Source organism: Stegodyphus dumicola, chromosome 3, assembly GCF_044657685.1.
Source record: "Stegodyphus dumicola isolate Sdum_Otavi_A_Nest chromosome 3, ASM4465768v1".
Classification (NCBI taxonomy): domain Eukaryota; kingdom Metazoa; phylum Arthropoda; class Arachnida; order Araneae; family Eresidae; genus Stegodyphus; species Stegodyphus dumicola.
This window is the reverse complement of record NC_140770.1, coordinates 30,393,898-30,406,077: the sequence shown is the minus strand read 5'-3', so window position 1 is coordinate 30,406,077 and position 12,180 is coordinate 30,393,898. Positions and strand designations below refer to the sequence as shown.

At 34.8% G+C, this 12,180-nt stretch overlaps 1 protein-coding gene across 3 annotated transcripts in view; it reads left to right on the top strand.

Annotated features, from left to right (window-relative positions):
• LOC118203219 (inositol hexakisphosphate kinase 1-like) overlaps positions 1 to 12,180 on the top strand; it is a 235,323-nt gene that overhangs the window by 109,001 nt on the left and 114,142 nt on the right. Inside the window, exon 1 of one of the 3 annotated variants that reach the window (XM_085812692.1) lies at positions 10,990 to 11,141. The exons of the other annotated variants lie outside the window; for them this stretch is intronic. The gene's annotated coding sequence lies outside the window, so the exon portion shown is untranslated. Of the gene's footprint in view, positions 1 to 10,989; positions 11,142 to 12,180 lie in introns of those variants that run through there. 3 annotated transcript variants of the gene reach the window in all.

Here is a 12,180-nt window from a genome sequence, read left to right as displayed (position 1 = left end):
CCAGAAAGTCGCCAGGTTGGCGAGACATCTCCAAATGTTCCCAACCTTGCAATACAAATTGTCGTCAAAACCTGTTAGGAGCGTATTTGCTTACATCTCGCGTTCTACTTCAGCTATTTTCACAATTTAAACGTTGTAGGACTCAGAATGGGCTTAGAACTCTCTATATAAAAAATAAGCACACACATACACAACAATTAAAAAAAAAAAAAATCTGAAATGTTTCAGATTTTAAATTACGTCCAAAGGGGCGTTTTTTAACATTTTGTGTGTTACCTTTCCTTATTAAATATCATGTTCCTCGCACTTAAACCATAAGATCCAGTGCAACAGCAATATCGCAAAATAGTTTTAAAACGAGCATATCTTTAGAATTTCCGATACAGAGACTCACGCGCTGGAGATAAAAATGTTTTTTCTGCACAACGTTGCCATTGCTCGCTTTGAAATCCTTGAGTTTGTTAATCAAAAATTCGTCAAAGTTTTAAAAAATAGGAAATCGATCATAAAACAAATTTCAAATTTCAAATTTGGTCTTCCACATGCTCATATTCGTTGGAGGATTACGTTATTCAAAATTCGATGACTCTATGTACCGTTGTTTTATCACAATACGAGAAATATACATACATTTATGCAGATTTTTCATTATTTAATTTCTTCAAATATAATGCAGGACTCTAACATTTTGTGGCAACAGTTTGAAAAGTGAACCGACATTTATGAGTCCGACGCAAAATGCCAAAACGAAACTAATAGTCCTTCGGGATTCAAATCCCTTTGGACTAAAAACGCAAAACATTTGGCCACAAATTCGTTTAAACATGAAATAAAATAAATAAATGAAACACTACGCAATTATAACAATGCATTAAAAACATAATTTTTAAGTGCAATCGAAACGTATCAACATGTATGTTTTTTTATTGTAAATTTTTAAATCATTTCATATTCCGTAGAAGCGATTTCTGGTATTAATACTTTCACATTCTTCATTGTTTGCAATGCTGATTCTATCTAGTTGTAAAATAATAATTTTAATAAAAAGATTTATTATTTCATAAACTGTGTTCAAAGAAACTTCTCAAACGGTTGAATGTTTTCTTATTTATTGCGTATGCATAAATGTAGACCCTAATAAGTTCTGACATCGCATTGTTTTCAACCAGAATTTTGCTTCTTTTTACTGCTCCTAATTCTTGCCTCTCAGCGAAAAACCTTATTTTAAACGGTGTTTGTTCTCAAATTAACTATTATAAATAGCAGTAAGCCTATCATGAGCGACGGCGGGTCATTCTTGCTCGCAACACTTTTTTTTTAAACACTTATTAGAGCTGAAGTTATCATGAGTCACCCGCCGTCTTCGTAAACAAGGATGGCAGGGGGAAGCTGCTTGTTAAGTACGCTTCTATTACCCGCCAACAACTTAAAATGCTTTGTTTGAGAATTGAGTCTACAAGTTTGACAAGCCGGCTAAATTGTTGTCTTAGCGGCTGAGTTCTTGATCTTTTTACAGTTAAGTATCGAAACATTCCCCGCCGACAATATTATGCCTACACTCTTTGAATGCGTCGTTGTATAAGTCTGAGCTAGAATTAAAACTGAAAACAACATATAGTGAAACATACAATTGAAAAACAGTGATACTATTTGCATAAGAACTGCGAATCTAATCCGTTCATTTAAAAATGTCATTTACTTTCGCTTTAGTTGAAAACGTGACAGTTTCATGTAAATAAAGAAAGAAACTGATTGCTTTCAAGTAAAATATATTCGCTCAGGGAATAATGTTAAAAATACTCGTCATATGTATTACTATGCTTTAAATAAAATTTCGGAGAATAAAAAGACCCCCAATGGTAGTTTTCCGTTTTGCCGGGGCAGACGATAAAAGTCGCCAGTAATGGTACAACAGATGTCAAACGGAAGGTTACGTGGTCAGAGCGAACGTGGTCGGAACGGACAGTGGCTACAGCGGAGACGTGAGGGCAGTTGGGTGGGCAGAGCGGACATTCTTGCACCTATTGTGTTACTTACCTAACCAAGTCACATGTCATCTATTCTGTAGTTTCGAGCTTTGCACCTGCTGTAGACATAAGCCGATATTTTTAAGAGAAAAGCTTTTTCTCATTTTTTCAGTAGATGTTTGATCCTTATGAAGTGGCCCACCAGCGGCCGAGCGGTAAAATCGCTGAACACTGGTAGTTCGGTCCGAGGTTTGAATCCCGCGAACGGGCTGGCTGCATGGGCGTTTTCGTGGTTTTCCCCATGTGTAACGTGTATACGAGCCAGTTTTCGTCAGAAAGTCCTCCACGAAGGCATCCCTCCCCTTAGGCAGATAGCCCTAGTGCGCTTTGCGGTATTCTCAATACACCTTATGAAGTGTGTATGTCGTTTTATAGCGTCGAAAAAATCTGTTATGGAACCCATAGCCATTTCTTCAAAATTACTCTCTACAAAAAAAGGGAAAGAATGTTTGGTTGTAGATGATTACCCACACCGCTCACACCGAAAAAAATGAATTACGAATGAGTTGAGTATGTGTAAAAGAAGAGACACATCATTATAAAGGAAATATAAAGACAAATTTTCAGTACGAAGTACTGACGAAAACTGAACATTCCTTCGTGTCCAACATTACTGAGATTGAATTTAAAAGGAAGTTAGAGATTTGTAGAAAAAGAGTCCGAGAAGAAACATCAGTTCCCGTTCTCCATACATTTCAAGAAGAACTTTCAGAATTATATCAGAAAGTTTATGATTTCGTTACTAAAATACCGACATACTCCAGTGCCAAGAGTGTTTTATGTAAGGACAGGAGAAAGGCTTTGGGAGCTATCCAAAATCCCCAAAATGCCGACAACATTCAGTTTGCAAACGATACACTTATGCTTTTTAATGGAGAAAAGAACTTTCTTCGTTTAGACTTTCAAAATGACCAAGATAACACAATTTTAGTATTTGGAGGAGAAGAATCTCGGTACCTTTTGGAAAACGGAAAGACCTTTTTCTTAGATGGAACATTTAAAGGTTGTCCGAAACAATTTGCTCAAATATATACAATACACGTCGACTTAAGGAGTACAGCAAATGAGACTAACGTTTATCCAACGCTTTTTGCATTTCTGCCTGATAAGAGACAAACAACTTACATTGCAGTGTTTCAGAAAGCGAAACAGGTGCCCTAAGCGGAAGTCGGACATTATAAAATTGAATTTTGAAGGCGCAGCCATCAATAGCTGTATATTAGAATTTCCCAGTTCGACTATTTCCGGTTGTAACTTTCATTTTAATCAATGTCTGTGGCGTAAGATACAAGAAATGGGTCTAGTAAAGGAATATAAAGAGAACGAAGATACAAGAAATGTCTGTAGAATGATTTCTGCATTGGCTTTACTTGCGAATAGAACACATAGATGATGCTTGGAGCATTGTATGGGAAAAAGCTTTTAGCATTGACAAACTTACCACATTCATTGATTATTTTGTCGAGCAGTGGATGGACAATCCAAATATGCCCATTAAAGTATGGAATGTATATGGGCAGCGTCATAGGACAAATAATTCTGTTGAAGGGTGGAATTCCAAATTAAATGCAATCGCTGGCAGAAACCAGTCTAATGTGCAATTATTAGTTAAAATACTAAAAGAAGAAACATAGAAAGTGTATTTTAATTTGAAAACCAGAAAACTAGGCGACCCTGGAATAAAAAGGAAAAAAGCATATGTAAAATTGGATGAAAGACTTGAAAACATCCTAAAAGAATTCGAAACATCAAACAGTTTTAAAAAATGTCTAAAATCTTTAAGTTTTGTAACTAGGTTATAGACTAAATCCAACGGTAAATGATATTTATGCCTTTATAATAAAGGTTAGTTAGTATTTACTTTTCTTTTATTTACTTGTATCTGTTTTGTATATTTTACTTCTAGTATTTATTTTTACTTACATTAATGAAACTAATTAATTTTATGGCAACTGCACCTGTTCTAATATTTATTTGACTCTAAAATATAGTTTTCCGCAATATCCCTAAAACTTGTTCACACCCTTCATTATACTGTTACTTACTATTAATTTTTAAATATTTCTCTAAAAATTTTAATTTTTACTACATTTCGCTATCTTTACAATGCATTCGCACTATAATATCATAACAATTTAAATATAAATAATTAAATTTGATTGGCAAAAATGTATTTATCCTTGTAATTTGATAATCGAGTGCAAAAACAGAAAACTTCGGAAAAAAAAAAGTTGTCCCACTTGAAAGAGATTTGCCACTTAAAATACTATTTTAAATTATATTTGTGATTTTTAAAAGTATTTATTTACTTATTTATCTGCACCCTTTATCTGTTCTAAGATGGGGAAAAGGTGTGTCCGCTTTAACCACGATGAGTTTCGAAATGTCCGCTCTGACCACGTCCGCTGTAGAAGAAAAAAACGTAACAATATAAACAGATTTTTAATGTATTTCATTAGCATTAAAATAAAGGGTACTTTTCCGTTTTGCCGGCGCAGGCGATAAAGTCGCCAATAATGGTACAACTGATGCCAAACGGGTTATCCTCGCTGGTAACCTTTTACGCCTCATTTTCAAAACAATTCGCAGCCATTTCTTATCAGATTGGTTGGTTCTTTCAATGCTGGAATACAATTACATAAAATTTTTGCCAGATAGTACAATTTTATGCCCTAAGGCCATTCGCGGTAATTAAGTCAATTCGAATGCAATCACACCGCTCACCCCGAAGGCGAAAATATAGAAAAGGCAAAGTCAAGGGTTAATATCATCCATTCTAATGAGAATACACTAGCGAAGTAAAGCACTGCGGTTTTACATAATTTCTGAGTAAGCTATTCGTACGAACTGAAATAATTTTTGCATTTAAACTTGTATTTCAAATTTAGATTTAACTCGAAATTAATGTAGATAATTACTGATAGAATTATATTTTTGTAGTGTAATTTACGTGAGATGAGATCACTTCAGCTTGTTGAACCATGAAAGCATAATAAATTCTTAAATTAATGTCTTTTTACAAATTTATTGGCTTTTTACAATATTTTAAACGATATTAAAATGTTTATGCATTTAAAATAAAAAATTCTTTGAACTAACATTTGTTAACATGTTTTATGTGTATGCTGTATGTTGTCACCAATAAAGTCTGCTTGGCGAGATTTGCGCAGGCGAAATGGAAAAGTACCAATCCAATGGCACATTGAATTAATTTTAATTACAATAATATGATATTGTCGGAAAGTTTTTAACGTTTGGTAATAATCTAGTATTTTATGAAAACATCAAAAAAATTTTAATAAATTTAATTTTTTATATACGATTAAAATTCTCTATCTTTTTTTTTTTTCTTTCGGAGACTTTTGTTAACCACTTTGACAAATGCTGACTGATATCAATAAAGGGTATTAAAGTATAACTGATCTTCAAGGTTTGTAAACTGACGAACAAAAATTTTTTTCGAGCGGTACATTAACAACTTTATTAATAATTCGCGGATTAGAAAGAAATTAATGGTGGCGTTTCACGTGGAGGGAGATCTATTGTACTTACATTTCAAATTATAATGAAACAACCATTTACCATGACTGGCGTTTTATATTCGAAAGTAAGAGACCCGTCTTCACAGTTTTCATAATAAGAGTAATATTCTTCGGATATTTTGATTCCTTTGATTGCCAGACAGTATTTTAGTGCTGTTACCTACAAATTTATATTTTAATAAACTTCAGACTAAACTTCGTACGTTCATATAAAAGTTCAGGTAACTTGTGTTGTAAGGATGTGAATACGGCAAAAAATGCAGTACCCGCCGGTTAGTAAAGCCACTTCCGATCCAAAGCGTATTTGAGTTTATGGAGAGACCAAGTTTAATAAACTGTTACGAAATGTAAAGGCGCGGTGAGATGGCTTCCCCGCAAAGAAGTTTTATAGTTGCCATAAAATGGCAAAGGAAGGCAGGGTTGCCACATTTGGCGACAAAATTGGCGATATATCGTGGACGGTTGGAGAACCTTCTGGAACGAATTCTTACCGGTTTAGCCCAGAATGTTCTCGAACACAAGTCGAAAGCTATATAAACCCTGCTGGTCCGCAGTCTGTTAGTGTGTGTGTGCCTCGCATAAAATGCGAGAGAGTATCGAGTTGGTGTCTCGTCTAGCGAGTCAATCCCTGCGGAGTCGATCGAGTTGACAGCCGGGCAGCGAATGCCGAGTGGGTCGTCGAATTCACCTAAGGAGTCTCTTAGTGTATCGCGGTTAGTGCATCGTCAAGAGAGCGTGTTGAGCTCCGGGAACGAGTGAACCGAAATGTCGGAAGCCGTGCTCTGTGTGTCGTCGAGTGCATCGCGTGTTGTAACGTGGAAAGTCTCGAGAGTACGTGGAGTTCCAAGAACGACCAAACAGAGTCGGGAGCTGTACTCCGGAAAGCAGAGTCAGGTGCTTTGCAGGAAGCTGTCTCCACCGTTATTGCCTGACAGTGTGAAGGCTGTGTCGCTGAACGTGTCAGCGTGTTTATAAGTAATTCATCGACGACTGTAAAACGTGTTTTGGAGCTGTCCTGACAATACTGGCAAATAAAGTGTGTTTCGATACTTCATCAAGTGTCGTCGTTTTTCACTCCAAATCCACACGAAACCCGTACGAACGTGAAGGAAGAAAATGACGTAATAACTGGTGTCAGAAGAAAAAAAAAACGTAACAAAACGATGATTTTAGTATTGCAAATTGCAGTATCAATCTTGAACTTATTTAGAAAGGTAGTAACTAACAATTAATTTCATAATTAATAACTAAACCGTTAATTGAAAATTAAGGCTAAAACTAAACTACTCGAGAAACCTGGAAATTTATTCTCTACTTATTTTTTATAAAAGATTTTATAATTATATATACCTTAAACTTTTAGAAAGATTACTCTACCCGTATTTGTTTCGCATTTTTTTCCAACGGTCTTACAATTGTAATTTTAAAGTTCGTAAAACTCTCTTAGAAATTTTCTGACCTCCATCGTTTTATTCAAAAGTTCCTCTTAGAGTTTACAGTGCTTTTCTCGATTTAGCTGAGGTTGGTGTGTGGTCACTTACTTCCGTATCGCTTTCGCTGTCAATTTCAATTTCTGCAGATCTTTTAACACTTTCTACAATATCGTATCATAGTCAGTGTTTTCACATGCTATCTCAATATTATCGTTAACTGCAACGTATTCTAAAAACGAATTTTCGTTAATCTCACTGATATCCGAAATATTTAAAATAGTTTTAAAATAGTTTGCAATTCTTCTGTGGTTTCTTCTAAATAATCATCCCATTTTCTAATGAAATTTCTAAATGTGTTTTGGGGCGTTTTCTGAATGTGTTCTGAATGTATTTTCTATGCGTTTACTGTAATATTGTTACGAATTTTGCACATACAGTAAGACCCTGCTTAACGCTGTTTCGTTTAGCGCTGTTTCGGTTTAGCGCTCTTTTATTATTTCAACCCGAGGATTCTCCGAAATTGTGCGCAGCGCTAGGTTTCCAAATAACATATCCGAAACAGTGTAGTTGTGTTTCTTGCTTGGTGGACGCATTTTTATCATTTGAAACATTTGTTGACATTATTGTAAGTTTAAATTTCTATAATACTATAACGATTAATACAGTGACAAATATTATGATCTTTAGTTTTTATCATGGGTGATAATAAAAAACAAGAAAAGAAAGCAACCAGAAAAAAGCATTTCACTGGAAACTCAAATGCAAGTGATTAGAAGATTAGATTCTGGTGAACGTCAATCTCAAATTAGCGCTGCATTGATTTTGGCAACTTCAACAATAAGGACAATTCTTAAGAATAAAGAAAAAATACTGTCATCGGCAACTGCAACTACGTCAAGCTCTGCAACTAGAATTACCCGTTCTAGAAATAACATTATAGAGGAAATGGAAAAACGACTGTCTATATGGATTGACGACGAAATTGAACGCAATATGCCATTAAGCCAATCTATCATAATGCCTTCTTGACAAAAAGGCAGAAAATGGGAAACCCAGAATAGACTGAATGATCTGACTGAGAATTTTATTTGTTTTTAAAAGTATATGCGTTTATATTGTTTTTATTTTTGTAAGAAATAAATGTTTGATTTTATTTTTATTAAAAAAAACATTATTAAATTTAATGCCTAACCATTTTTTATCCGTCTTCCCCTAACCCCATTATTTACATCCCCATTATTTATATTAAGACAGCCTCGCTTAGCGCTGTTTCGCATTACGCTCTACTTCGATGGAACGTATCCCCCGCGTTAAGCGGGGTCTTACTGTATATGAATAATTTTATCGAATTTATACGTGAAATTGTTGTATTTTTTTATAACATGAAAATCTAAAGAAACGAAGCTGGCCGGAAAAGTAGCAATACAGGAGCAAGTTCATTTGACATTGAGTTAGTGGCTATCTCTCTCAATTGGCAATATATCGCCGAATTGGAAATAGTTTGGCAACTAATTTTTGTCGCCAAGCTTGGCGACCAATTTGTTCTAGTCACTGTACAATTCTAAGGGGTATTCTAATTGAATATGTGTAATTGATGCTATATGTACCTGTAACCAATCCGGCCTTCATATGCCTTCCAATAATTTCGAGAAGTACTAAATATTTCTCGGCGGTTTGGAGAAAACTGTATGAGATCGGAGAACGCATCAGTTTAGGAGTTGTTAGTTCTGGATTAGGAGTACTGAGATATCCGTGTTAGCCCCGATCTTTAGATGCGCTTTGCACTGCGTTGTGTTTAACGTTATTAGTAGTTTAAGTATAACTACTGATTGTACTCTGTGATACTGGGAAGAGCTGTGAGATTATTTTTGTGTCAAATTTAAGAATTGTGAAGTGTTTCTTTGGATAAAATAAATTTTATCGAGCTATCATCGGTTCTGTGTCAGTTCAATCTATTACGAACTCATATGCAGGCTACAATACGCATTTAATTATCTCCTACGAAGTGCTTTTACTTTCGCAAGATTTAATCTTATTTATACTTTCTTAAATGACACCTTTTCAGTAATCACATTTGAAAGCTTTTATGATATTTTTGTCTAATGGCTGAATGATACAAGTCGTATTTGCAGGAAGAAACACTAAATTAATATTTTTCGAAACGATATCAGAGGAGTGTGCAGCATATGTAGCTAACAGTTTTTTTTTTTTTTTTTTTTCGATTTTCAGTTCTATATTCCATTTCAAAAGGATATCTATATACTGCTTGTCATCCGCATATTCACAAAGCCTACAGACCATTTCTCTAAGGTCTGCTCTCATTGGATGAAACATCTGCTTGGCCGTCATATTTGGAATGGCGAGTTATCGCCCTGTAGGCGTGGTAATTAACGCCAAACAAACGGAAACAGCGTTCATTTCATTCGATAATTTTTTATTTTATGAATGAAAGCTAAGAGGAATTGTGTGGAATATATTTTAAATAACCTACTAATCTTATTAATAGTTTATTTGTATTTGAATTTAAACTATTTAAAGTACGCTAATTGTTTTGCAAGAAAAGGTTTTTACATGGAAATGGCACGTGTACTTTTTCGTCATTTCTGTTAGAATGTTCCGTCATTTCTGTCATTTCTGTTTCATTTCTGTTTGTTCCTGTTTTCGTCATTTCTGTTTTTCGTCATTTCTGTTTCGTCATTTCTGCACGTGTACTTTTTCGTCATTTCTGTTTTTCGTCATGCCTGTGGTGTAAATTTCCATAGCGCATTAATTTATACAAATAAAGGAATATTAAAAAATAAACCAAATGAAAACATTCAGTAAACATTTAAGGGCGTCGGATACCTGTTCTTTTTTACCTAAATTATGAAAAGTAAGTATAACTAAAATTATATTTTATTCCATTATGCGCTATTTCTATTGAAACGCTTTTCGAGATCTTGGATCGTAATCTTGCTACTGGTACCTCCTACAAAGAGTACAAACCAGTAAATAAAAATAAGAAAAATTAACAAAAATAGAGAAAATAAAGGCATTTAATTTTTAACACCGTACCCAAACAAATATTGACGCATTCAATAAAGTTAAAATAAAAAGAAATCGTGCAGAGCAGAGTTTACGATAGCTACGAACGGGGATAGAACCGGCGATTTAGAAGTCTAAAATCATTTTCCGCACTCATTACCGCTGAGCTGCGGCTTCGCCGGTCATTTATGCTCAATATCGAAATCGAAATCGAGTCAATGGCTAGGCGGCAATTAGTAGCCAACCGCTTCTTTAACCGTGGTAAATTGCCCTAAGGCGTTGGTACTTAAGTTTTTAATTAAGGCGATTTACGCCGCGCCAACTAGGCGAAACTTGTCAAATTTTGTGAAATGTAGGTGGAGTAAGGGAGATGATTGGCAGGAGCCTGTCACGTGGGTGGTCACCAGCTTACGCGTACAATGAGCAATATTGGAAATATTAATAATTATCAAGTTTTGAAACAGGTTATCTAGATTGGAATAATTAAACTAATATCGCGATCTAAATGAAGACAAAGACTAAGTGCAACAGATTAGCTGAACAAAATATTCAAATTCATCCTTTCTGTAAAACACAGATTGGACAGTGGTAGTCACGTGGGAGTCACCCTCCCGTGAACTGTCCACAGCCCAATGCATCTTGATATGCTCAATATTTAATACACCACGCTTAAATACAAATTCTAAAGGCGATGAACCAAAAGTCGCCAAGCGCTAGGTTCTGTAACCCTACGTTTCCTGTTTCAACCAATCGGAGCAAACAGCAGTAGAAACAGTCTGTAGGCTTTGTGAATAAGCTTGCCATCCCTGAATTCTTATTATCATGACAAGTTAATGGCAAATCCTCAACTCCTTTTTTAAACATCAAGGTTTTTTACTCTTTCCAATAACCAATGGCGTCTGTAGAAACTGTATTTGAACCAGATGGCGCTGTAGGCGCCTGAATTCCTTTGAGTAGTTCAGTACATTGCTGACTGTGAGAGATGTAGAACTAACGTAAATTCAGTTGAGAATTGCGAAATAAGTTTATATGTGTTTCTTTATTGTAAATGTATTTAAATGTGTCGTCAATTGGATAAATTGACAGACTGTGAAATTCAATGCTACATCTGACAGGTAAGCGAAATTTCTTTATTATTATTTGATTTGAATATTGTGTTTTAGAATTATTTAGCGAACGCGACAAAGAATGTATATGCGTATTTACAGCGTCTTTTAATTGCTGCATCCATTTTGCAAATTAATAACACAGTAATATGTTTTTTAATTTCTTAAAACCAGCTGCTGTTTCAAATTTAAACATTAATGTATTCTCTGGTAATATTTTGTAAATCAGACCAGTTTCATATGTGATATATGTAAATTTCATATGACTTGTATTCTTTTAGAAGCCCGGTTAAATCGTCTTTTATCCATTTCCCAGCCGAATGATGGCTCTGTCGCTTGCATCTTACTATGTAGTTTCCGATAAACAATATTATTTCTCTTTCCATTTTGTGAGCCATCCGTCAGCTGGCACAAAATTTTCTCCTAGCATTTTGATGAATTTTAAAGCTTTTGTGTTCAAAACAGCTCTAAAAATTGGAGCATTTTCTAGTCTCATAGCTTGAAACCGTTCTGGAAGAGCGGTTTCCATGTCTTCCATTTTCCATCCATTTTGCATTTCCTTGAGATATTTGCATTTTTTGCTTATTCTTTACCAGTTTTCTTTTTTTTTTTTACTTCCTTGTACGAAGTAAAAAGGAAGTATTGTAATCGCGAAAAGTTTCAGGCAGCATATTTCAACGAAAATATCCATTTTGACCGCTATCGAATGCAATTTAACGATGTTTTTGCGTGATATCTATACGTAAGGACAGAATAAAATACTCTTTTTCCTTCAAAAAAATTATAAAACTTCTTTAAAATGAATTCTGAAGAGAATTTTTTGTGGCGTATGTACCTACGTGCGTACGTACGTACGTACGTATCTCGCATAACTCAAAAACGAGTAGTCTCAGAACGTTGAAATTTTGTATATAGAACTGCTATAACACGTAGATGTGCACCTCGTATTTTGGTTGTAATCGGCCACACCAAACGTATATAAATATATTTATATAAATATCCACTCTGTTACCCGGCTGAGTGATCCCAGTTTCTTTACTCTTATATG